This window comes from Malaclemys terrapin, chromosome 2 (genome assembly GCF_027887155.1).
Source record: "Malaclemys terrapin pileata isolate rMalTer1 chromosome 2, rMalTer1.hap1, whole genome shotgun sequence".
NCBI lineage: Eukaryota > Metazoa > Chordata > Testudines > Emydidae > Malaclemys > Malaclemys terrapin.
In genome coordinates, this window is record NC_071506.1 from 98,261,901 (window position 1) to 98,289,507 (window position 27,607).

The 27,607-nt window shown below is 40.4% G+C and overlaps 1 long non-coding RNA gene across 1 annotated transcript; it reads right to left on the reverse strand.

Annotated features, from left to right (window-relative positions):
• Positions 1 to 456: 456 nt before the first annotated feature.
• On the reverse strand, positions 457 to 26,600 carry LOC128832616 (uncharacterized). The gene is made up of 4 exons (XR_008444018.1): positions 25,585 to 26,600; positions 22,413 to 22,537; positions 12,612 to 12,789; positions 457 to 593 (listed from the first exon to the last, which is right to left on the reverse strand). It is a non-coding gene; the product is annotated as an uncharacterized LOC128832616 (long non-coding RNA).
• Positions 26,601 to 27,607: the final 1,007 nt, after the last annotated feature.

Below are 27,607 nucleotides of genomic sequence, written 5' to 3' on the forward strand. Positions count from 1 at the left end.
GAGGGGAAACTGTGGTCATCTCAAATAGCACCTCTGGTGAATGGTGACTTTTTATTTGCAGCCAGTACAGTGTATCAAACCCTAGTACAGTACTTGGAACAGTCTTTTTTTAAAAAAATATTTGCATTAGGAATGGGAAAAATCAAATTTGTACAAAATCAAAATTCAAACCAATTTTTTTTCAGAATTCTGAAAAAGTTTACTGCTTTCATTTCCCCATATTGTTAGTGTTCCTTGTGTCTGGAACTGGAATCAGAAATACCAAGGAAAATGAAAGAACTTACAAGTAACTCCTCACTTAAAGTTGTAGTCATGTTCCTGAAAAATGCAACTTTAAGCGCAACAATGTTAAGCGAATCCAATTTCCCCATAAGAATGAATGCAAATAGGGGGGTTAGGTTCCAGGGAAATGTTTTTCACCAGACAAAAGATTATTATATATACACACAAACAGTATAAGTTTTAAACAAACAATTTAATACTGGTACACAGCGATGATGATTGTGAAGCTTGGTTGAAGTAGTGAAGTCAGTATCGTTTTAGCAGAAACATCATTAAAATCTCTTCTAACTCACTTAATCCATATGCAAAGCCTGCAAGAAGTGAAGGTAGCAAATAAATAACAAGAATTTAAAAACAGGATGAGAGGGTACAAAACCATTAAGATAAGTACATTCTTTACTGAGTAACTAGGTACTGTATTAGCTTTCTCCTCCTTCTCCCCTCATCAGTTTACCTTAACTTGTAAAGTCATATCAAATCAAGATTGTGTACACTTCCTGCACAGAGACAGTGTCTTGTGCCTAGCTCATTTGTGGCTGCTCAGAAACAAACAGGGAGGCTATTGTGCTTTTTATTGATATTCACATTGGGGTAGTGAGGCAAGTTGTTGCTGTCAAGGGTTGCTGGGGTAGGGCAGGAGGAATCCAAGCCCACCTTTTCCCAAAATTTCAGAGTAGAGCAAGAAGATAAGCAGCCCATCATGAGTAGTAAAAGATCTATTGCTTCCTGGCCATTTAAAAAAAAAAAACAAAATTATCTCTCACATCATTCCAGCTGCCAAAAGCCACCCTGCTCTCCATCTCCTATGCAGCCACAAAAGCTTCCAGCCTTACCCCAAAAATGTAGTTACTTTTTTCCCCAATACAGAAAACAAAGGGTGAAATGTATGGAGTACCAGAAATTTGGAATCAGAATAGGAGGGATTTAAGGAATACATAAACAGCAAACCACAATTCCAGGTTCTCTGCCACTTATCTGAGATCTAATGTGCCTTATTGGACATTTTTATGGGGGGGAAAAAACATGTTCCCCATGCCCTTAAGTATATACATAATATTTGGGGAATGCCTCTAATGCTCAGTTGGGTTTGGTATCCCCTTTTCTGGTCTATTTACAGTGTAGATTAAACACCTGACAGCATTTTATTTTAATTAAAAAATGTAACAGTACCAAGTTACTTACCCTACTACAGTTTCTTTGCAGAAAGTAGGATCCCAATCTTATATTTAAGCATGTGCTTAAGCCGATTCCTATTCAGCAAAGTACTTAAGATCATGCTTGACTTGAATTCAACAGGCTAGATTTATAAAGGAGATTTGCACTTAGTGCTGCAATGTCTAATGTTTAGGCCCCCAGCTACTTAGTGAAATCCACAGCTCCTAGTTAGGGCCCAGAATCCCACTAGAATGTGTGAGGAGGTGCCTAAAAAAGGATTCACAACAGCCAGCATCTACAGCAGGGAGCCACTTAAACTAGCCAGAAGGAAATCCTGAAGGGAGGGGTGTGGCCTCAGCTTTGCCTCCACAGGGAGTTAGGTGCTGAACTCCAGCCCAGAAAGAGATGCCTCCCTCCCCTCGGGGTTCATAAAATCATAAAAGATTAGGGTTGGAAGAGACCTGCTCAAAGCAGGACCAATCCCCAGACAGATTTTTGCCCCAGATCACTAAATAGTCCCCTGAAGGATTGAACTCATAATGCTGGGTTTAACAGCCCAATGCTCAAACCACTGAGCTATTTCTCCTCCCAATAGACATGCTGGAGGGTAGGGATAGGGTCCAGAGTGACCTAGACAAATTGGAGGATTGGACCAAAAAAAATCTGATGAGATTCAACAAAGACAAGCTGAGTAATTTGAACCAGGAGAAAGGATGGTTTTATGAATAAAGCACTAAACTGGACCTCAGGAGAAATAGGTTCAATTCCCAGCTCCCTCACCAAGGCTGTGATATCTTGAACAAGTAACTTACCTCCCTGTGACTCAGAAATCTGACATCAGAAAGCTGATGAGGTTCAACAAGGACAAGTGCAGAATCCTTCACTTAGGATGGAAGAATCCCATGCATGCTACAGGCTGGGGACTGACTGGCTAAGCGGCAGTTCTGCAGAAAAGGGCCTGGGGATTACAGTGGATGAGAAGCTGGATATGAATCAACAGTGTGCCCTTGCTGCCAAGAAGGCTAACGGTATATTGGGCTGCATTAGCAGGACCATTGCCAGCAGATCGAAGGAAGTGATTATTCCCTTCTATTCGGCACTGGTGAGGCCACAACTGGAGTATTGCATTCAGTTTTGCCTCTCCCCTCTCCCCCCCGCCCCCTGCCCCACCTGCCCCACTACAGAAAGGATGCGAACAAATTGGAGAGAGTCCAGCGGAGGGCAACAAAAATGATTAGGAGGCTGTGGCACATGACTTATGAGGAGAGCCTGAGGGAACTGGGCTAATTTATTCTGCAGAAGAGAAGAGTGAGGGGGTATTTGATAGCAGCCTTCAACTACCTGAAGGGGGTTCCAAAGAGGATGGAGCTCAGCTGTTCTCAGTGGTGGCAGATGACAGAACAAGGAGTAATGGTCTCAAGTTGCAGTGGGAGAGGTCTAGGTTGGATATTTGGAAAAACTATTTCACTAGGAGGGTGGTGAAGCACTGGAATGGGTTACCTAAGGAGGTGGTGGAAGCTCCATCCTTAGAGGTTTTTAAGGCCTGGCTTGACAAAGCCCTAGCTGGGATGATTTAGTTGGGGTTGGTCCTGCTTTGAGCAGGGGGTTGGACTAGATGACCTCCTGAGTTCTCTTCCAACCCTAATCTTCTATGATACATCTCCCCCAAGCTTAGTGTCATCCACAAACTTGCTGAGGTGCAATCCATCCCATCATCCAGATCATTAATGAAGATGTTGAACAAAATCAGCCCAAGGACTGACCCTGGGAGCACTGCGATTGATACCTGCTGCCAACTAGCCATTGAGCCTGATGATCTAGCCAGCTTTCTATCCACCTTATAGTCCATTCATCCAATTCATACTTTTTTAACTTGCTGGCAAGAATACTGTGGGAGACCATATCAAAGGCTTTGCTAAAGTGAAGATATAGCACATCCACTGCTTTTCCCATACACAAAAAGCCAGTTATCTCATCATAGAAGGCAATCAGGTTGTTCAGGCATGACTTGACCTTGGGGAATCCATGTTGACTGTTCCTGATCACCTTCCTCTCCTCCAAGTGCTTCAAAATGGATTCATTGAGGAACTGCTCTATGATTTTTCCAGGTCTGTAGTTCCGTAGATTCTCCTTCTTCCCTTTTTTAAAGATGGGCACTATATTTGCCTTTTTCCAATCATCCAGGCCCTCCCCCTATCACCATGAGTTTTCAAACATAATGGCCAATGGCTCTGCAATCACATCAGCCAACTCCCTCAGCACTCTTGGCTGCATTAGATCCGGCCCCATGGTTCTTTTGCATGTCCAGCTTTTCTAAATAGTCCTTAACTTGTGCTTTCACCACTGAGGGCTGCTCACCTCCTCCCCATACTGTGCTGCCCAGTGCAGCAGTCTGGGAACTGACCCACAGCTATGAACCCTCTCCTGGGATCGGTGCCTAAACCAGGTTAGCCCTTTCTCACAAAAAATTGAGGTGGTGATAGTGGTATGCAATAATTATTGGGAGAGAGAATATGACTCTATAGCCTAGTTGTTGGGGCACTGAAAACGGGAGAGGTGAGTTCAAGTTCCTGCTCCACAACAAGCAAAATGAGGATTTGAAACTGGGTCTCCCACATCCTGGGACAGTGCTCAACCACTTGACTATCAGGTGTGTGTGTTGGGGGGCTCCTCCTCTATATTGCACAGGGCCCCATCTGCTAGATGGCTTCTGAGAACGGCTACTGGGTCAGATGAGAAAGGTGGAGACCGCCTTGTTTGAGGACCCAACTGTGGCTTAGGTAGCTTTGTGCATGCCCACCAGCTGAAGTTATGAGGACTTTACTAGTAAAAATTTAGGAATCTATAGAGTTAACTAGCGGGGGGGGGGTGTCAAAATTTTGGATTTAGGTGCCTAAAATGGAAGTTAGGTGCCTAAATCTCTTTCTGGATGTTGCCCAATGGGATTTAAGCATATGCCTAAAGGTAAGCATGTACTTAAGAGCTCTGTTGAGCAGGAATATACTGCTGAAATGGGGCTCACCACCTCAAGTGGTCAATGCAGAAAGAACAGTGCACTAATCATTCAGGTAATGGTGGAGCAGAATCATATCTTACAAAGTTTCTTCTACTGGAATTTAAGAAGTACATGCAGTGAATGTACACAACATTCTAGGGATTTTGTGTCTGGAGATCATGTTGATCATTCCTTGGGCATCATGGCATTAGAATGGAGAGAGTGAATCTACACTCGTAGGTAACCAGGCATTGTAATTGTAGTGCAAAGAAGAGAATTTTTTTTTTTTAAATTAAGAAAGAAATCTGTTCCATCAGTACATTTAATATGATTTATATTCACTATCCATTATCATTAGCACATTCTTAGTATATTTTAAGCTAATTAGTTGCATAACAATGCAGAGCATTTATATGCTCAGTGCTGTGCAAATATTGACTAATTGGTGTTATCAAATATTTCTTAATTAAATGACAAAAAGTAACTAATTACGTGTACAGTAAATACTTGATTGGGAAACCGGATATATCAACACCTGTTCATATTTACCTGTTTCCCAGTATACCTCTGGGACCTAGATCTCTGAAGCAAGAGCAGAGTGGTGGAAAACAAAAGCTTATGATTCATAACAGAAAGTCTTCTCCTACTGGTGAGTCTCATTAGTAAACAATTTGCTGGTTGAATTGTGCTCAGGCAATCATGGCTTTATTATACATGCTCCATTCACCTACAAGTTGATAATTATATTCCAGGGGACAAAGTTCTAAAAAAGTAGTTATGGATGCTTGGATGATTTTTTAAAAAAACACATTCTAATATGGTGTTTTCTTCATTATTTAAAAATAACTTTTTAAAATAAAAAGATAAGATAGAAAAAGTTAGACAAATTTATATCCTGAAAATGCATTGATCTTAGAGCCGCAACCAAAATAAGTGCTTGCATTGAAAAGGATGCTTGTACTTAGAAACATGCAGGCACTGTCATTTTGGGGGAATCTGCTTCATATTGCTTGGTCTACTTATTTGTCCTTTTTAAAAATACCATCACCAATGCCCATACTACTTCAAAGTAAGGTTTTTATTATGTCACACTCACACAGTATATTAATTTATATTCCAATTACTTAAAGTTAAGCATATGCTCAATGTTTAACGATCTGAGTACTCTCATTTACTTCAATGGGTCTACTCACATGCTTAAAATTAATTTCATGGAAAAGTGGTTTGTAGGATCAGGCTTTAAATGGCATTAAGTGCACAAAAGTTATGTTAATGCAAAGTTGAGGTTGCAAAATTAAGAACTAATTTAAGCAAAGAGACAGTATGGCCTAATGGATAAAGCACTGGACTGTAACTCAAAAGATCTGAGCTCTGTTTCCCAGCTCTGCTGTTAGCCTGCTAGCCAACCTTGGGAAAGTCATCCCATCTGTCGGTGCCTCAGTTAATGTACATCTGTAAAATGGGGATAATGATACTGACATCCTCTGTAAAGTATGTTGAGATATACTGATGAAAAGTGTTACATAAGCACTGGGTATTATTGTATTGCATACATCTATGTTGGCAGAGTTATAGTTATGCTTTTAACCTGAACTCTGCTATTTCCTGGTTTTTGGAGTACTTAGGTGTGTAGCCTTAACATAGGCTTTTTTCCATTTAATTTCTCAAAGGTTGTTTAGAAGAAGAATAAAGAAAATCCTCCAGTTATGTAAATAACCAGCATCTGTCAGCAAAGGCTGACAGTTGCTTGAAAATGGACCAGATCTCTCCCTCCTTAGGCAAAACCTGTGTAAGAATACGTAACAGCAGTATACTCTTATGAAGTTTTTCTTGTGGCACAGGAGACAGAGTTTGCACCAGCTAGGAATCAACTACCAAAACCAGCTGTTTCTGGTAACTGCTTGAGGAAAGGGCTCTCTCCAGCTCTCTTGAGTTTCTCCGACTCCACTGAAGCCAGAGATGCTACCCACCCACTGACTAATCCACCTCAAATCCCTCCTTTGGGAGTGTGACAATGTACCCTGTATTCACACCCCACATACAATTGTAATAATCTTTGTGCAAGGTATGTCTTGTGAGGTATCATTTAAAACCCATAATTTGCTGGTCATGATTATCCTGGTAAAATATGTGTGGCAACATTGTGAAGTTATAGGATTCCATTTTATGGTGTTATTAACACATGTTCCAAACAGATGTTGACAAACAGGTCTGTCTCAAACAAAGGAGTGTGTGCACTGCTTAATTTGCATTTAAGTAGGAAACAGTCATCAAGCAGAAAGGGACACAAATGAAGCTCAAACGGGTCAGAAAAGAGCGGCAGGGAATATCCTTCTCCATAGACTTTGTCTCTCCTGCCAGAAATATTTTTCCAGAGGGGAACCGAATCTATAAAAAGGAGAGACCTACACCCAAGGGACCCCAGCCCCCACACCTATTGATTCACTGCACCAGAATAGACAAAGGAAGCAGCTGTTGGACTGGAGAAAGGGTCCTGACCTAAGAAGTTTGGTTTTTTTTAAACATAGTTTGTTCGGTTAGGCACCAGTAGCATTTTATCTTTATTTTTCTTGTAACCATTTCTGACTTTTATGGGATGACAAGGTGTGTGCATATTATATCTAAAGAAATAACAGACTTAACGTAACTTATATTGTACAAGAGAGGGCTGGGCAGTACAAAACGTGCATTTCGGGGGCGCGGGGGGGATGCTGGGTCACCCTGCAGTATCACCAACGCAGGTTACATTCTGGCTCTCACCAAAGTGTGGCTTACAGGCTGCAGTTACACGGATACTCAGGATGTGGCTTGCCTGCTGGAATGCGGTTTGTGAGCAGCCCAGGTGGGAGCTACTTCAGCAAGGCATTGAAAGGCACTAAAGGTTGCAAGGCAGGGGTGACATAGCTGCTCATTAGTCTGGCTTGTACCCTGGTATGTCATAGGGGGCGGTTTTCTATTACAGAGAGGAACAAGTTATTAAGATCCTTAGTTTTAGAATAGTAACTGCAATATTTTAATTACCTTTACAGGACTATCACCATAATTAATGTACTATTTCAGCATCTTGTGCTGCCTCAGTGCTTATGGTTCTCCTCCTTCCCTCACTGGATGAACCTGTGTGTGCAGTGCAAATGGAACCAGTGTCTATATAATTGCTGGACTGTTTTTGAAGGCTAAGGTTCCTGCTGTCAAGCAATAGAACTGTTCCCTTCAGTAACCTGTGGCCTAGATATAGACCTGTGGTCTGCTATCTGCTATTTGCTCATTCTGGCAGCTACCGAAAAAAAAATTGTGGGGATAATATAAACATAAGCTTCATTAATGGGACCTCACCTCTGGAAACCTGCTCTCAGACAAACTACACCCCTAAATAGAGTAAGTGAGGCTCCTCACAGGCTTAAGGATGTGCATCTGATTGCAAATTGTGAGAAAACTTATCTGCATTCCTATATATAAGATATATGAAGATAGGGCTTTTGAATATAGAAATTTCAAAAAATCATTGCTGAGGTTTTCCAATGGGGATTCAGATGCCTAATTCCTATTTAAATGAACAGGTATTGTAATTCCAACCACATAGGGCAGGTTGGAAAATCTCAGCCTGTGTGTACAATGTTCTTTGCTGTTCGGAAAGAAACCCTCCCCCTTGATTTATGTACAACAGAAACAACTCCATGTGACTTAGGTAACCAATCCCAAATAGCAAAACATGCAGGTAGATCATGTGTACCAGGCTATTATTCGTAGCAGTTACATAGCACCCAAAATCTCCTAGGTTCTTCACAGAACACAGAAAAAGACTCTATTCTGTGGCTCCATTACAGTGTAAGGCCCCAATCTTGCCATGAACTGGGCGTAGTAAGACATGGGCTTACCCTAGTAGTTTATAACTGTGCCAAGCTCCATTTAAAGTATTTTTAATGTATATGGAAATAAAACTTTATTTTTAAAAAGGGAAAAAAACCTACACTTCATTTTCAGTGCTTAGCTGATAGTGTGAGTTAGTTCTCAATAGGACCACCTGAGATAAATTGCAAGTCTTCATAAAAAATATAAATAAGTTTGTGTCTTGGAAAATATTTTTTTAAACATATTAGTGGGAAACATTCAGTTGGGAAATTGAACAGATCACTTGGTAAAGCATTCATTGAACTAGTTTATGAGTATTTAGGCATTTTTGCTAATATAAAATGAATGCATAAACCTTAATTGAAAAACCTGGCAGAGACCTCAAATAATCATATGGTTCAGACTTCACATAAATAATTTGGTAGCTTTTCAATGAATTCTACTTCCTTGCATGGGATGGGGGGATACATTTATCAAACACGGCACATGCATTTGCATCAGTGCCCATAAAAATTGATCTTCTCAATTTGTTTCTGTTTCTATGAGGCTTCAGTGCATGCAGAATTAAAAGTTGAGGGGAAATCTAACCTTTCACTTTCAAACAAGTTGATTCTACTATGAAAAGAGGGGAAAAAAGGAATATATATCAATACTTATTAACTGTACCGCTAAAATTACCAATTACTTTTTTAAATAATTTCAATTCTATGGCTGAGAGAATATAGCGCAATAGAGACAACTGCTCACATATCCATGTTTACTTTCTACTATGGGGCCAAATTAAACACTACTATTTCACCGAGGATGAAATCAGCCCATATCCTCTAAGAAAATAGTGAGGGAAATATTTGGCATCATTTTTCACTGCTTGTTTGACATTGCTTCAATTATAAGAGATTAGCGATGTCTAAATATCATACTCACTTTGATACTCAAAGTCGGGTGAGCTTGACCTATGGTTGCTGAATATCTGCAATAGACAGAGTGTGAGATGTCTCATATACCTCATAAATGCTCATTAGTTTTATTCTGGGTGTCCACGCCTCACTACCCTTGCTACGCAAGCTCAGAGTCTTTTGAAACTTTTTCCATTTATGTGTGGGGAGGAGAGAGATGTTTAACTAGATCTATTACTTTTAATATTACCCGAAGCACTAAGTGTTAAACATGTCAAAATGCACTGAGGTGAAATAATTCTGGATTCTGAACCTCTACCAGCATGTTCTTCACAATTAAAGATAGGCAAAACCAGACCCACTTAGCAAACGGTGGGAGTTACATTAACAGGGAGTTCAGATAAAATGTATCCTAAATCTGAACTGCAGCAAAGTATATTTTACAAATAGTAGTTCATGCATATGTACCTTTATTTATTCCCAGTCTTTATGAGGCCAAAGAAGTTGCACTGATGCAACAAAACCAAGAAAAGCAGGTAATCAATCCTACACAGCAAACCATGTGGATAGCTCACATATACCAGTTAGTAGTAGTAGTAGTAAGAATTACATAGCACCCAGAACATACGAGGTACTTTGCAGAACATAGAAAAGACACTGCTCCTTGGCCCCATTGATCTTACAATCTTAAACCCTGATCCTGCAATGAACTTTGTGTGGTCATATTTGGCCCACAACCACTAAGTGTTGCAGTCCACTTGAATTCTGTGGCTACAATCCCTTAATGTTCGAGGCCCACATGCAGGCCTCCAGCTGTATGCTAGAAGAGCCCCTTGCAATCGGGCCACTGACAATAGTAAATCCTATGTTCCTGTGACATACCAGGGTGCAATCCAGACTAATGAGTAGCTGTGTCACCTATGTCCTTTAACCTGGGATGCCCTTTGCAATGCTTTGCTGCTGTAGGCTCCAGTCTGGATTGCTCACCAACAACCTGCAGCATGCAAGTCATTCCCAGCTATGTCTGTGTGTATGCTACAGCCAGCCATGCACACCTTGGCTCTTACCAGCCTTGGTTATGCTGCAGAGTGACCCCAACACACCTCCAGTCCTAGATTTTCCCCGGAAGTGTATATCTTGCACTGCCCAGCCCTTTCCCGAACAATACAAGTCTGTCATTACATCATTAGAAATAATACATACACATCTTGTTACCACAAATGCAGTTTTCCAAACACTTCAATTTAAACACAATGGATTAGATTAAAAAATGAAACAAGTTTATTAACTACAAAGAGAGAGATTTTAAGCAAGTAAAAGTAATGCATAAAAGTCAGAAATAGTTACAAGAAAAATACAGATAAAACACTTACTGGTGCCTAACAAACTATGATAAATTGAAAACAAAGTTTTCTCACCATATGCTTTCAGCAGTCTTACTGACCAAACTTTATCAGTCAGGACCCCTTCTCCAGTCCAACAGCTGCTTTGTCCATTCTGGTGCAGTGAATGGATAAGCAGGGAGGCAGAGAGGGGGTGTTTTGGGATGTTTGCCCCTCCTTTTTATAGTATCAGTCCCAGTCTTAAAAATATTTCCATCTGAGATTCAGGAGACAAAAAGTCTATGGAGAAGAATATTCCCTGCTGCTTTTCCTCACCTGTTTGAGGTTTCTTTGTCTACCCCTCCTGCTTGATGACTGTTTCCCGCTTAAATGCAAATTAAGCAGAGCACACATTCCTTTGTTTGAGACAGATCTGTTTGCCAACTTCTGCTGTGGTTTGGAACATATGTTAATAACATAATATTGGGAAATCTTCACATACATATAACTCCACATACAATGTTGACACACATTTTATCAGGACAATATTGACCAGCAAGCAATTTATAGGTTTTCTGATGATACCTAACAAGGCGTACTTTTACTAAGATTATTACAATAGTTTTAGAGTATGGACACAGTGGTACATTCTGTCACAGTTCCCTGTTGATGTTTAAAGCCCTGATGATTTGTGAAGGCCTTTCATTTAAAAAAATAGATAATCTAGTTAGGGGACAAAAATGTTACCATGTGACCTATGGCTGGTCTACACATAGAAGTTGCACAGTTTAACTAAAGGTGTGATGTTAGACAGCTAGCCCATTGTGATGTGTGTGTGTGTGGACACTCAGCAGTTTAGCTAATGAGTGAAAACTAAACCAATATAAGCCAGGATTTAAATCTATGTAAGAATAAGAGTTTCCATACACAAAAATTGCACTGGGTTAACTAAATCTGTTTAACATCAGACATTTAGATAAACTGACAAAGCTGTGTGTATAGAACAGGCCTATGTGACCAATCACATAGTAAATAATGAATAATTGTAGTGCAAAATTTGCAAATAGTCCCTAGGCTGCAATTTATTCACACAAATGATTTTACAAAGAGTTAAACAATGAACCTATCTGTGGAAAAGATCAGATTGCAAGCAGAAAAAAATAATTGATTGAAAGCAGTCAAATAAGTCACCCAGCTTCAATGGATGATCTAAATTCAAGATATGCTAGGATGAGAGGAAGGAGAGTAGAGCAGTAACTGATGAGTGGACATTCAAAATAGAATACAAAATGGGTATGAATCAGACATGCCAAACTCATGAAAAAAATGCAGAAATTGGGCTTGTTTTTAGCTAAATTGGCTTGTGAGTTGCTTGTTGGCTAGTTTTTGGCTTGTAGCTTCTTTGGCTTGATGCTTCCTCTTTTGATTGGCTCACAGCAAGCAGGGACAAGGGGGGGCAAGCAGGGGCAAGAGTGGGGGAGAGTCAGGGATGCACAGTGGGCCCACTGCAGTTCCAGACTACATGATGGAGGGATTTAGTCACATAGAGAGTTGGGGTTCTTAGGGATTGGCTTGTTTTGAAATGAGATTAGCTTGATTTTTGGCTTATTGTGAAAGTCGGGGTACTTATTTACCTTGTGAAAGTTGGCAACTGTGGTATGAATGTGGTAAAGCAAACCTGAAGCCTGTTTTTTCCATTGCCTTTCACATTTAAATGCCCATTCATCAAGGCACATAAGCTGGTGTGTAACTTTAAGCAGGTGAGTAGCACAGTTACAGTCAATGGGACTACTCAGGGAGTACGTCTACTTTGCACAGACATAAATAACAACATATGGTGCATGGCAATGGAGAACCAGACTCTTTGTAACAACTATACCATCCCTACCAGCAAAATGAAGTTTGCATATTTGGAAAGCCAATGGCTATACATTTATTTTCATAGATAGCATGATACAATATATTGAGAAATGAGCAAGTACTGTGGAGACGCAAAAAAGTGAACATGTCCATAAAAGTGGAAATGGCAGGTTGTATGTGCAAAATGCCAGCACATGAGAGGCTGATGAATACTGAGCTCCTAAGCTTGAAACAATCTTACAAAGATCTCACCTTGAGTCCTAGTGATGAATCATGCTGAGCTTTGTGTTTGTATGTGTTTGTTCTCAATCTTGTAATGCTTTTGTGTTGTTTCAACAAAGATCCAGCCACAGATATGAAGGAGAGACTGGGCTGTGAACTCAGTCAGGTTTTAGATTCCTGGTTATGCAGTCAGCCATCATGCTGAATCCTGAGGCAGAGAAGGCTCATTATTACATCCTGGGTGTTGGAGAACAGGAAAGTTAGAGCCATGATTTTCGCCTTAGAAGTAGGCTCAAATGAGAAGCATCTCATTTCCTCAGTAAGGCTAATTTAATTTGTAGTTTTCTGTCAGTCTTTCTAGATACATGCAGATACAACACATGTTCTGGGTTAGTGAGTATTAGCAGAAGCAGTAGCTGTTGTTACACTCCATCTAAAGCAAGTTAAGCACTTTACAGAACAGAGAAAAGACACTGCTCTCTGTCCAAGAGAGCTTACAATTTAAAGTCCCAATACTGCAACGAGCTCCTACATCTGTACAGAACTTCTCTGACATCAGTGGTGCTCCATGTGAATGTGGGGTTCCAGCCACTCACAGATCATTGCAGAATCAGGGCCTAAATTTGGACCTTTGATACTACTGAGATGTAAAGTTGCCAACCCTCCCAGTTTCGTCGGGACTCTCCCGGAATTGGACTCTTTCTCCCGGAGGCTAATGAAGCCAAACCGGAGATTTTAGGCCACTAAATGTCTGGCGGCACAGCAGGGCTCCCTACCTGCCCTGGCCCCACACCTCCAGAAGCGGTCAGCACATCCTGAGGATGGGCAGCTGGAGGGTCTCCGCGCACTGCCCCTGCCCAAGCGCCAACTCTGCAGCTCCCATTGGCCAGGAACTGCGGCCAGTCGCTTCTGCGAGCAGTGTGGTACCAGGGCAGGTAGGGAGCGGTCTTAGCCCTGCTGCACCGCCAGCCAGGAGTCGCCCAAGATAAGTGCTGTCTGGCTGGAGACAGCACCCGAACCTCCTCTCGCACCCTAACCCCATGCTCCAGTCCTGAGCCCCCTTCCAGAACCAGCAACCCATATCCCCTCGCACAGTCCCACCCCCTGCCCCAGTCCTGAGCCCCCTCCCACACCCAAACTCCCTCCCAGAGCCTGCACCCCTCTCACTCCCAACCCCCTGCCTCAGCCCTGAGCCCCCTCCTGCATCCAAATTCCCTCCCAGAGCTCACACCCCTCACCCCCTCCTGTACTCCAATCCCCTGCACCAGCCCTGACTCCCCTCCGGGAGCCCATACCCCACACCCGCTGCTGCACCCCAACCCTCTTCCCCAACCCTGAGCCATCTCCAGCACCCAAACTCCCTCCCAGAACTTTCACCCTGCACCCCAACCCCCTGCCCCAGGCTCAGCCTGGAGCCCCCTCCCACACTCCAAACCCCTTGGCCCCAGCCCGGAGCCCACCTCGCCACCCGCAGCCCAACCCCCTGCCTCAGCCTGATGAAAGTGAGTGATGGTTGGGGAGAGCAAGCAATGGAGGGAGGGAGGATGAAGTGAGTGGGGTGGGCCTCAGAGAAGGAGCGGGGCAAGGGTCTTTGGGTTTGTGTGATTGGACAGTTGGCAACCCTACTGAGATGGAACATAAGAGATGACATTTAGACACATAACAATGGAGCTGGAAAGAACAAGGGAAGAACACTTGGAGAGGAGAGGCAGGAGATGAGGAAGATGGAGATTAGGAGCTAGAAGAATGGTGCAGGAGGCATAGTGAGAGTTGGAAGTCAAGAGAGAAAGGAGAGTGAAGGTGAGAATGCAAGCAATTTAGAGGTAACATTGGCAATATGAAAATATACAGTATAACAATTAAATATGGTAGTAAGATGATGTCACAGGTAAAAAAAATAAAAAAATAAATGCAGAGTTGTCATATGGCTCCTGGGTTGTAAAAGATCCAGGAAGAATTCATGATGACATGCATCCGAAGAAGTGGGCTGTAGTCCACGAAAGCTTATGCTCTAATAAATTTGTTAGTCTCTAAGGTGCCACAAGTACTCCTGTTCTTCTAGTTGCTATCTCAGGCAGTTATGTGATGTGGTGATAGAGAAAGCTACTGCTAGTTTCCATTCCCATCCTGCTGCTGTTGCATTGGACACTAGCAGAGGGAAGACCCAGGAGCAATCCCAGCAGGCTCCTGTTCCTAACTTTCCATTAATTTCTATGGCATGCTAGTAGCAGATCAGCTGAGGAGAAGCAGGTGAATCCACCACCTATTACTTTCACCTTAGAAGCATTCAACACAGGGCCTGAAAAGATCCCTGAAATCATCCAGTCTAATTTCCTCTAACATCTTCTCTCTGTTGTGGTTGTTGGAGGTACTTCTGCTACTGTTGCAATATCTTGCTAACATTTCATCTTTTTTTTTAAATTATTCCTATTTAAAATTTTTAATAGCTAAAAGATGTATGGTCATAGGCATAATGCAATGAAAAGGCACAGCAGTGATCAGAAGGAAAGCTTTTCAGGAAGCACAAAGGGAGCTTTCTTTTTCCCTCTTGAAACTGTGAAATTGACTTACTGACTTAATTCATAAAGTACCAACAGCAAACATTTTCAAAATGCAATTCACAGGGATAATGGAATCAAAAAGATTTGAAAACAGACTTAAAAAAGAAAAGTAGGATATGAGTTGCTCCTAGTGTTAGGATTGTATATTTTTATATGCAATTTGCTAGTATATTTTTAAGGACATAGATTCGATCAAATGAACAGAATAAGGAAAAATATAGGAAAGAATAAGAAAAAAGAAATGGAAAAAGACATCTTTCTCTTAAAAGGTCACGAATATATTTTGTTACACTGTTATATAGAAGCAATTCTGTCAGCAAATAATGGGTTCTCCATGTCAACTCCTTAATAAATTGAACTAAAGTTTTTTCTATTCTATTCTTTAGAGGTTCTTATACAAAGCTCATCATCGTACTATATGAGCATCTTCCAGTAGTGCATTAAGCAACATCACTGCACATTTGTCACATTGTTCCCTCATCCTCTCCCCACTGTGCAATGCAGTGTCTTGTTTTGGTGGGGTTTAGGTTTTAATGATAGAAACACCCTCCTATGTATTTATGTTCAAGAAAAGCAAGGTCAAGGAAATGTGCCTTACACTTGGAGTGGACAGTAGTAAGGTTTGTGATGGTCCTTACTTCCTGTGGGATTTCAATCCACCATCTCAAAGTGGTCCCTGAGAAAGTTCCATCTCCTGCACAGACATGCTTTACCCTTAATATGATGAGTTCCATTGTGCCAGAGGAGGGTAATTGTTGATGTTCTTCATCCCAGAACTTTAGGTGATCTGTTAGGGCTGGTCTACACTGGGGGAGGGAGGGATCGATCTAAGTTACACAACTTCAGCTAGGTGAATAATGTAGCTGAAGGCAATGTACTTAGATCTACTTACTGTGGTGTCTTCTCGGCGGTAAGTCGATGGCTGATGCTCTCCCGTCGACTCCACCTGCGCCTCTTGGTGGAGTACTGGAGTTGACAGGAGAGCTAGACTAGACGCGATAAAATGACCCCCGCTGGATTGATCACTGCCCATTGATCCTGCGGGTAACATAGACAAGCCCTTAGATATCCTGGGTCCAGCCCATAAAGTACCTTGAGGCTAAGGACCAAGAACTTGAACTTGACTCAATATTTTATAGGGTGTAGGGAGCAGAGAACAGATGTGATGTGCTCATGGTAGTCTGTGTTGCTGAGGAGATTTTTGTGTACTAGTTAGTTTCCTAAGTGATAAAGGCTTCATGGCCAGGTATATCACATTGATGCAGTACATCTGAGAAGTAACAAAGGTGTGAATAACTGAGGCCAGGTGATCATCCACCAGGATGGGATGGAGTCACCTAACCAACCAGAAATGATATAAAGCATTACTTAAGAATGCTGCTATGTGAGAATTTAGCATCAGTGAGGATACTACAAGTAGTCAAACTATGGACCAACCTGACTAATTGTGAATTTGAACCATCAACCACAGGAGACTGCACCACAGCTGCAATCTTTTCAAAATGCTTTCCTCTGCTCACCAGCATCACCTCTGTCTTGCTGGGATTCAGCTTGAGCCAGATGTTTTACATCCATGAGCTAATCTCATCCATGCACTGGCCAACTTTGGTGGCGGCAGTGAATACATAGAAAATAGGTACAAAATAGTTATTTATATGAAGTCCATTCATAGAAAGGATGGGTGAAGAGTTTTACTGGTAATAAGACCCAGTCCTATTCTAGCCTACCAAACTGAATTCGATATATGTGAGTTTGGGTTCAGTTCCCCAAAGCGTTGTGTGACATTGCATCATGATGTGGCTATGTTTGCATCATGATATTGGCATCGACCCATTACAATGCTGCCTGAGAATAACTCTAAAATGGAAATTAGTAATGCAGAAATTCAGATTTGTCAAATATTGTATTTAGAAGCAAAATCCAATGGTTTCTAGGTTTGCCCGTCCTAATTCATGTGCTTTTTATTTGCTGTTTTTATAACTTCTTTTGATGGCTCATCTTGAAACATGGCTCAGGATTTGCCAGGTTTACTTGGGTTATAGAGGACAGTGTCCCGACCAAACTAAGGTTTGGTCTGAATGGTGTCTTATTCCTTAAAACAAGACTAAACACATTCTCTTCTCCTGTATTTGAATGGGGAAAAACTAAGAGAAGCCTGGTAACCCTGGACAGTAAATGGGAACTTGAGAAGACCACTGGGGCTTTTGACATTGCTAAGATATACCCACAGTGTCTAGCCTGTACTGCACAGTAGTGTTATCTGTGTCAGTCTGTAGTGTTGCCTCATCCCATACACACTGAAGGACATCTCATTTCTGCATCAACTGGTTAATCAACAAACTCCTCTTGCAGATTCCCTATCTCAGGTGGAGAGGGATTGAACATATGCTGGTATCTGCCAGCAAAGTGCTCAACCTGTTCAAAAGTGCAGTTTCCCCTAATGTCAAAGTTCACAAATGCTGCCATCATTAACATTTCATCATTCAAAGGTAGTTTCTCACAAGCATACTTGGGTACACTAATTTTTAGAACTTCCATTTTGCAAGAGGATTAATATCCACTTGCTCTTTCAACTTCTGTACAACACTGTTTGTTGTCTCTTTCAGCCCCTGAATTAAAAAATATTTTAAATCTTAATATATTTACTGAAAAGGAGTGAGATGAGTTTAGGAATGTGTGAGAGAGTGAGATAGCTTGTTCATGAGTGAGTCTCACACCCAATAAGTGAGACTTGATATGTCTGCAAATATCATGGAATCTAAGGATTGTGAGGCAGACACCATACACATTATTCAACTTTGTGCACTTCCTCAGTGACTCATGATATACTCACTTATTTCTGTGTACTGCACATAAACCCTAGTTAGATGTCAAATGATCAGCTTTTTATGTACCAAAGATGTTGCTCTAAAATGATGTAATCCGCTTGGCTGCTCCTGGCAGCTCCTTTGTCCTTGTTCAGCTGGCTACTCTAAACTCTCAAATTTGCTCAAGTCAAATCTATTCCAAGATATTGCTACTTGCTGAATCACATTTGCCTCTCAGAAGTATTTTAAAAAGATAAAGAACATTACTTTGATGCTTTTCTGTTCTATTGTGCTATAATTCACTTAACTATTATAAACGGCAGCTTTCTGGGGGGAGCACTGGCAAATCATTCTGATGTTTTAATTTCACCATGAGTTATTATACTATACCTAATACTGAACACAGCCTTCATCTGTGCCTTTTCTGTATTAAATATACCCAGCTTCACAGAGATGTCATGTAAAGCTGCCTTAAAAATGAATATTTCTTCCATTTACTGGTGCTTAGGCTGGGTTGACTTACTTGCCTTAGCAATTCATTTTGCTGCCTTCTTCCTCACCTCCTTTTTGATTTATGTAAATTCATCCAATAGGCTCTGCTCTTGGTCCACTTTAACAGATTTTCTTATGGTCATCAGGGGCTACGGTTAATAATTTTTGAGTTGCTTTTCTCCTTAAATGAACCTGCAGGCCTCTATCTGATATAGGGGAACTGGAGAAGATGGATCATTTGGTTTGTATGGCATAGTATCTGTTGATACCCCAGATGATGATACTTCTGTTACCTCCAAGTTAAAATGCAGCTGTGTGAATAACTGTGGTTTACTAGCAGTTCAGAGAAATTGTGGGGTGGGGAGGAGAATGAGTTTGAGTCAAACCAAAACTTTTCAGAATTTTTGGTGAATTGGAAAAGTTTTGTTTTGGGTTGAAGAAAATGTTGTTTCCAGATTTATTATTTTTTTAATAAAAGAAAATGAAGGGCTAGATTCACAATGGAGGTAGCTGAGGAGGAGAAGTTGGTTGTGCCTTATAACCTTTAGCCCAGAAATTAGAGTACTCAGCTGGAAAGGGGGAGACCTGGGTTTCAGTCCCTCTCCAGAGCAGGGATTAAAACCTGAGTCTACCCCATCCCTGGTGAGCATTTAATCCCTGGGCTAAAGGTTCTAAGGGGAGGAGATCACCACCACCTTTGTGAATCTAGCCCTTCCACAAAAAAAAAAAAAGTGGACAAAACTATTCAGTGAATTTGTGTTGAATACGTGAATAGTTTCCAGTCTATCAAAATTGAATTTTTTGGCAAATAGAATATTTGTACAAAAAGTTTTGCCTGACTCTAGACTATTCACACACTCAGTACATTAGAAAAGGACACATTTTGGATAGTTAGATCAGGGTCATTGGGGTAATATTTAGGCCCTGAGTATTATTTTTTCTTTTACACTTTCTTAGTTTGCAGTTTTTCCTCCTCTGCTGCCTTTTTTGAGTAAGGTGACCAAAATTGTATCAAAGGTAAACATGTACCATCAGTTTATGTAATGGCAGACTATTTTTTATAATGTTTTCTCAATACATTATTTTCCTCCTATTTAAGAATCACTTTCTTCTAACACTAAACAAACAAGGAAATTCCACTACAGGAATTTCCAGGAACAAGGAAACCCAAAAGCTACTGCTTCCTGCTGCTTTACTACAGAGGTTATGCCTAGAATCTTATCCAGACCCCTGCCTGCCTACCTACCTGTTAAAGTTTCGAAGAAACAAGGCCCAGGTTATCACAACTCCCTTCTCTAATACTGTATCAAACTAGCCAAAAAGGACATCAATCCCAGAAAGTTTTCATCTGTGGTCTCTCCCTCCCACCCCCATCTCTACTATATTTCAACAGAGAATCTATAAAGCCATTCCCCGTTGCTGCCAGGTCACAGGTCCTTGCAAGTGATTATTTGAGAAATCTAAGGACTTGGATCCTGGTAAAAACAAGTCTTGTTATTTTGCTTTTTTTGTGAATGGCAGAGAAAGTCCAAGATGATGTGGCTATCCCATCACAGAAAATGAGTCAACGTGGCTTCTGCCAACCTTCCTTAATGACTAACTAAACCCAGATTTTCAGATGTACCACAAAAGGTATGTCAGAATATTCACATCCATCCAGATAGCAATCTCCAAACTCCAATGGAAATTTTGCTAGTGCAAAAAAAACCTTTTATATGGAAAACCAAATGCTCAACAGAAGCTCTCCAGGCTTGAAAATAGACACACTGAGTGCTCTTATATTTGGGCCAAGAAGTTAATATGTGCCAAGACATGAACGGAGAACTCACATGAAGGATTCGGGCAGGATGGTGTGCGTTTAATTCCATAAAGGACATCCTCAAAGGAAAAATCGACAAGACCACACATACAAATATCTTCAATTCAACAATGCTGCCAGCCATGCTGTATGTCAGTGAAATGTGGGCACTGATGAAGAGCGAAGAACAGCGGCTGTTGGTAGCTGAAAGGGCAATGGAATGAAGTATGTTGGGAATTTCCCTTCTGGATCGTATCCCAAATGAAACGATTAGAGAACGCAGTGGTGTGAAAGATATTGTTGTGGAAAGCAGATATAATAAGATACGATGGGCGGGCCACATAGCACGGTTCACGGACAATAGGTGGACCACAATCATTACTGAATGGTACCCGCACAAACAGAAAAGACCACCTGGTCGGCCTCTAAGAAGGTGGGAAGATGACATTGTAAAACGTTTCAGACGAACGTGGAGAAGAAAGGCGGACGTGTTGTAATTGGCGCAGTCTTAACGACAGCTGAAGACCAATCGATCCAGGTGAGTGCTCTTAATTTACTCTTGAATAGGTGTATTAGGATTAGTGCACGATCAGGGATAGAATTATAGCAGTGCAATCAGGTTCTCTTTTATTACTTCACGACATTTTATTTCCAAGTTCTTACATTTAAAATAAATTTCCTAATAACAAGCATTTAAGTAGCCAAGTTAGGCTGTGAAGGATTTCTGGAGCAGCAGTTGCAAAACATGAATTCTGAGTCCAATCTCGTGGCCATGGAATTACAGAATCCCTGGGGCCTTTGATGGTAAACTAAGCAGCATTGACTTTGGAAACAGTGATGGAGCAGACAGAATAAGGAACTGAACAAGCCTACAGAACTGAGAAGGGCAGGGGACAATAATCTCAAATACATTTTCAGATCAAGATGTGGGTGGGCGGCATGAAACCGGTAGCAGTATAAGGAGTATGTCCTCCCATTAGTGACCAGAAGTGGTCATTAAAAGCCTAGTCATGGTTCTGAGGTCACCACTGCTGATTTCCTCCTTTCCTCCTCTCTGCCCCAGGACACACCATGTAAACAAAGCCAAAAAGAGAAGAACCAGAAGTGCTGCCGCTGTGCAAAGTAAATGAAGTCACGAGGATATTGACGGGATAACTAATTTATTTAAAACACTGAATTCTGAATGGTAATGAAACTTCATCTGTCTCTATCCATTAGCTACATATTGCTCAAGGCAGCACGCATGCTGTTAACCTGCTCCTCATTTTACCTTGCCAAATTTAGCTTTGGTTTTGCTTTCTTCTGTGTCTGAGTTGTGACTAAACAATTTAAAATATAAATGTGTTGCTTTGTGGCAATCAGGAAGCTGGCATCTCACCATGTGCCAGATGCTAATTTGTTTAGTTGTTACTTGGGTAACAGCTCTGTGTGTGGCGGCTGCAGGAGTCCAACTTCTCTCACTCTCTCTCTGCCCCCCTCCTTCATATTTCAGCACTCTAATAGCCATTAGCACTATGTAAAAGAACAGCCTATGGAGAGGCTGCCATCTATAACATCTAAGTTCTCACCCGTGGCTGGTCTTCTTGGCTGCACAGGAATTTCTTTTAATGGAGACATGGTGTGTGAACTGATTTGAATTTAATTCGAACGGGAGGCTCCCCCGTTCATCACTAGGTCAGTAGGTTTTATAACTCACCATTGTAAGCATGTTGAAATCAACTGTCTGAAACCAAACAGAAAGCAACAAAAGAAAAGAAAAGAAAAGAAAAGAAAAGAAAAGAAAAGAAAAGACCTCTCTCACACAAGCGCCCTCCCACTGCCTACACTCAAACTCTCATAGAATCCGGTTATGTAAGCAATCTTCAGGTGTCAGCAATATATTTTTAGAAGAAAACTAAGGCAACTAAATTTTGAGAGACACAATTTTTATATTACAAAGCAGCTAGAACCCTCAGCTGTGATTGGTGTCCCATTGGGCCAGGCACTGGGCAAACACACAATGAGACCATGGCTAAATTGAAAAAGCTTATATAGACAAAAAGGGGGGGGGGGGGAGAAAAGGAACCGAGAAGCAGAGTGACTCGTCCAAAGTCAGTCACTTTGCCTCCACATTAAGTGCTCCTTTGGATTCAGTTGACAAGATCCCAATCTATCTTCATGACGGTCTTTTTACCTGTACAGGGTGGAGCTAAAGTTTCTTGGCTGTTTTTTCCCCTCTGTCACGATTATGCTGTTGACATGGCATTGCTTCCAGGTTGGCTGGGAGCCAGCAGCCAAGCATCTGCAGAAAGCCTAGAGCTATTGAATTTGAACGATAAAAAGATAAAATATTATAGTAATTATATTAATTATAATATATACCCCCTCAAATTAACAACTTTACTACTTACCAAAGTTTTGATATATACATGGAATGTTTAATGGCCTGCAATGGTATAATTATCATTTATCTGTTATAATTTGTTATCATTAGTAAAAGTACACTGCCTTCATACATTGGCTTTTTGTCTGACTTTAGTGAGGAAAGGAAGATGTACACCTTCTGATTTCACCACTGCAGTTTATGGGACATCTGACTTTTTACCTCATCACTCATAATGAGATGCTTTTATTTCTTGACCTTTACACTCTTAAAGCAAAAAGATTTTCATAATCCCACTGAGCCCAAAACTTTACTTTCCTCCATAAAACCAGACTCGGCAACACCAGAGGAAAGTGCCATTTTTCTTCTGGAGCTAAAAGGCTTTAGAATACAGGGAAGACATTCTAGTATTGTATGTGTAAGCTGATGGAGTTTCCACCCTGCTCCCAAAACAGTTCATTCCCACTGAATCTTGTACATGCATTGGGATTTTTCTACTCGAACAACAACAAAACTAAACCTCAGCTCATCTTCCTCCTGAGCTTTGCTGCCTCTAAGGTTTTTCCCTGAAGGATTCCTATGCCCCTGGATTCTTCTCTATCAGAGAGAGGCTCAAATACTTTTATGCTCCTGAACTGGAGCTAATAGGACCCACCTAGACTGGCCCTGAGGGTGCATCAGCAGAACAACTGTATCTCTGTACAATCAGACCACCTGACACCCTGTCAAAATAGCATGTTAACAGCCATAAGGTCAGAAAAGATAATAGAGTTAGTATTTGGCATTTACTTTTCTTGCCCAGCTTGAAAAGGCTTCCGTTTCCACTGTACCTATCCAATTTTCTTTGGGTCAAATTCTCCCATCTTGTACTCCAGTGCAAATCCTGAGTAACTCCAAATCTATGCAGTGGAGTTTTTAGGATTTACCCTGGAGTAAATGATGGTAGCATTTGACTCTTTGAATTGAGAATCTTCTTTTTCATTCATTTCAAGCTGGGATAAAAAGTGATGTCATTTGCACAAAGGAAAGGTCTCAGCTGAAGCTGATTATGAACACATTATATATATTGGGGAAGGGGAGAAGGGAGACAATGCTACAGTGGTTCCAAACAGGATGTAATTATCAAGGAGCCCTGAGTAAATGTAGCTTGCATTACATTTGTAAAAAAGTTATTGATTATCTATCCTTACTAACTGTTTTCTTTGCATACAGATAAGAAAAAAGGGATAAAGAATCAATAGAATGTAGGTGACATCCATATGAAATTATTTTTCTTCTAGCATTTTGACTTAGTAAGCACTACAAAGGCTTTAGAGAAAAAAAAAGTACATTTAATATAGTGTAGGCTAGCGAACTAAAACTCTCCATTAAACTCCTTCCCAATACTCTACAACCTACATATTTTTAGAGCAGGTAAATTCTCACAAACCTAATTTATTGACAAAACATTATCTTGTAAAGAAAACAGCTGGATATGTGGCTAGTCCCAAACAGATTCAGGCCAAGAATAACGTTGGTGACGATGCAATTAGTCCCCAGGTGAAAAGCTGGTCTATATCATTCTAATTAGCATCATCCGGTGGTTATTCCATCCCTTGAAATTCACCTTCAGAAGTTGCCCTTAAAAAGTTTCCTGTTTTGCATTTTATAACTATTACTCTGATTTTGTAGTAAACTCATGGGTTCTAGAGAAGTCATTGAAGAATTGGGACTTGGGTAACATTAAGTCTGTATTTCCAGAATTCTTTATGGTCTCCTAGATTTTCTGCCCCTTGCATGTATGCATTACAGTACAGTCTTTAATTATATGATCACATACAATTTTTTCAAAGGCCCCTCCTTCCCTAAATGCACAGGAAGGATCCATAAGGTGGCAGAATTAAGGTTGCAACTGGCATCCCTTAATTTTTTTGAGTACTTGACGTTTGCAACTTAAATAATATAAACTTTGTATTTAACATATTCTCTAATTTCAACTTGCTCAGCAAACACTCAGTCTGAACTGAATACATTTTGCCATGATGTACTTGAAAATGTTAGTATTTTTTCCCCTTAACTTCTCAGCATTTACAAATACAAATGTTTTTTTTTTTTTATTTTATTTTTAATCAGCTACAGAGCTACTAAAACTGTAATTCCATCTGGTTCATACACGACACTTTAACTCTCTTCTCATTTAAAAAACACCTTGGGGTGATTTACAAAAATATCTGGAGACAGCAACTATTAAAGGGGGGAAAAATGAAAATTTAACAATTGAGATTTTGTTATTTTACTGATTCATTCAGAGAGGCCCTGAAAAAGAGGAAAGGTTGCAAGTATTTTACAAGAAGTTTGATGGAAATTCTGCACCAAGTTGTTATCCACAATTTCTGCAGCTGGTTAATGCTTGATTTTACATTTTAGTTTCTGCAACAGTGCAGAATGAATCAAAGATTCTTTTAAAACAGAGCTTTATGGAATTAAATATTCAAATGCATTAGAATTAATGCAAGTAATACAATGCTGCATATTGTGTTACTTGCTTTAGCATTTAATTCAGCACCAAAACTGGTTGTAGTTTTACTAATTTATTGACCCTGCCATGGGAATTTCAATGAACAGAAGAATTCGGCCTGGAGCATACTTAATTACACTGCAGCACTCATCTGTTAGGACCTGGGAAAACCAAAGGGTTTCAGAGCTAGGGGAGGGAACAGGAGAATTTGTGGGGCACATGATTAGGAGTTGTTTGGTCTTTTTTCATCATTGGAGTGGGAAAGTAATCTGGTAATCAGGTACAATGGTACAGTTTGTCACTATGAGAATGAAGGCCAAATAAATAGCTAATCTAGACAGCAGGTGGGAGTGGGGTGAAATATAGCATTATTACGAGGGAGAATTTCGCAGCTCAAATTAAGAACCTGGGATCAGGGGCAATTGGGGATTTTATGTGGAAGGAGAAAGAAGTATTTCCTCTTGGTTCTTATTGTTTATACCCCACCTCTTAGCTGGGGAGTAGCAGTCATGGCTTGTTCCCTCTCACTGAGGTGATGATGGTCCTGGTGACTCTCTCTGTCCAATCTCTCCCTGGCCACTTTCCCATGTCATAAAGCTTGTCATATCTGTTAACAAAACAACTGAGGATAAGCTATAGCACTCAAAAGGGATCCAGATTTAGAAATAGTGTTTTACTCTTTCCAACCTGCCAAAGACAAAGAAAAAAAAATCTGATTGTGTTGGCATTTAGAAACATACAAATCACCATTACATCTCAGATTCAAAATACTGTATAAAGCAAATGGAGTTAAAAATGCAATGCTCTTTCTTCCTTGTTCCTGCAACCCACTTATTTCCCTTTTCTCTTCCTATTATTTTATTTCTTATGGTATTTTTGCTTTGGTTCTATTTACCCCATTTCATGAAACAAGAACCAAAGGACAGTCAGTGGCACCAAAAGGCAACAATTATGAAGCTGATACAAGGAAATAACTTATTTTACACCATGCCTAAATTTTAACCAACATTGGTGCTCATTGCCACAAGACATGTTTGAGGTGATGAAGATTCTAAAGGGATCAGCTATTTCTACAGATAATAGAAGAAACACTATTTTGCAGATTTAAGTGGGATAGTGGGCTTCTTCACAGGGGTAAATTTTCTTTGGTGACAATATCCAGTTACATAATAGTAAGTGTGGTTTTTTTAAAATAAAAGGAACAAACTCTGGCCGTTCAGGGCTTGAGCCAACCACTAAGCGATGGGAGTTAGGAAGATTGGGAGGATTATGCCATAATTGTCCACTTAAGGGTTTCTTGCCACTTTTTGTGAAGCATCTGTTATTAGTCACTGTCTGGAATATTGGATACTGAGCTAGGTGGACCACTGATCTGATCTGGTAAGGAAGTTACTATATTCAGTACAAATCTACATTCATTCCTATTTTCAATTAAAAAATCTTCAGTGTTTTTCAGAAAATGTTTCCATTTCTCAGATTAATTCATCATACATAAAAATATATATTTTCTTTTTTTGTTTCCATATATTTATTTCTATAATACCAACTTACTTGTTTTTCCAAGACATTTCTTTTTCATCTGTTCTCTCTCTCATGTCTTTTTACGCTCAGTGTTCTGTTTTCCATCCTTTCTGTTCTTGCTTCCTCCTCCATTTTAATTCATTATTTGTCCTCTCTCCCCTCAATGTCTACCAACCTTTATCCTATTTCTTTCTATTTTGCTTCCTTCTCCCAACTCTGGTCTTCTTGGAGTGGAAGTTGTATACTGGAGCATGCTTACTTTCCAAAAGTGGATGATACATGTGTTTTTGAAGAGGAACCAGGTGACTGAATGTCACCAACCATCTAAATATTAATAATTAGAGAACTAATTATTAGAGAACTAACTGGGACAGCACAAATGAATTTTCCTGGCCAATGTACCTGTGACAAAGCTGATGTGATGCATTTCAATAGTGAATGCAGCCCCCTTTTTACCACAGTTGTACAATTCTTTGAAACCACCTCTCTGTTAACATTCAAGGTCCTAGGTATACACTTCTGTAGTCTTTTGCCAGATTCTGTGGCTAATTTTAATCATTCAGCCCAGAATGCTGTCTTCAAAATGTCAGCAGTATACATTTAAATGCAAATTAATTAGTTTAAAAAAGGCTTTCTTCCAGTGAAGCAATAAAGGGAATATCTGTTAAAGATTAAAAGAAGACTGAACAACAGGTGGCCAAAAATATTGATCATCCTATTTGTTGATAGATTAAGAACTATTAAATGATTAATTCTACTGCATCCTAGTTATGCAAACACTCTATCAGCTGTATGATAAATTGATCCTAAATGGATACCTGATGAAAGACTTATGGACAGAATCAATTTACTGTAGTTAAAAGTATGTGGGATTGCTTTAAAATAGCCTTCAGTTCATTAATACTTCTCTCGGAGTTGATTGCAATAAAACCCTAGTCTTAGCATACTCTTAAGATTCACATGTATGTCAACAGTCTATTCGTTATGT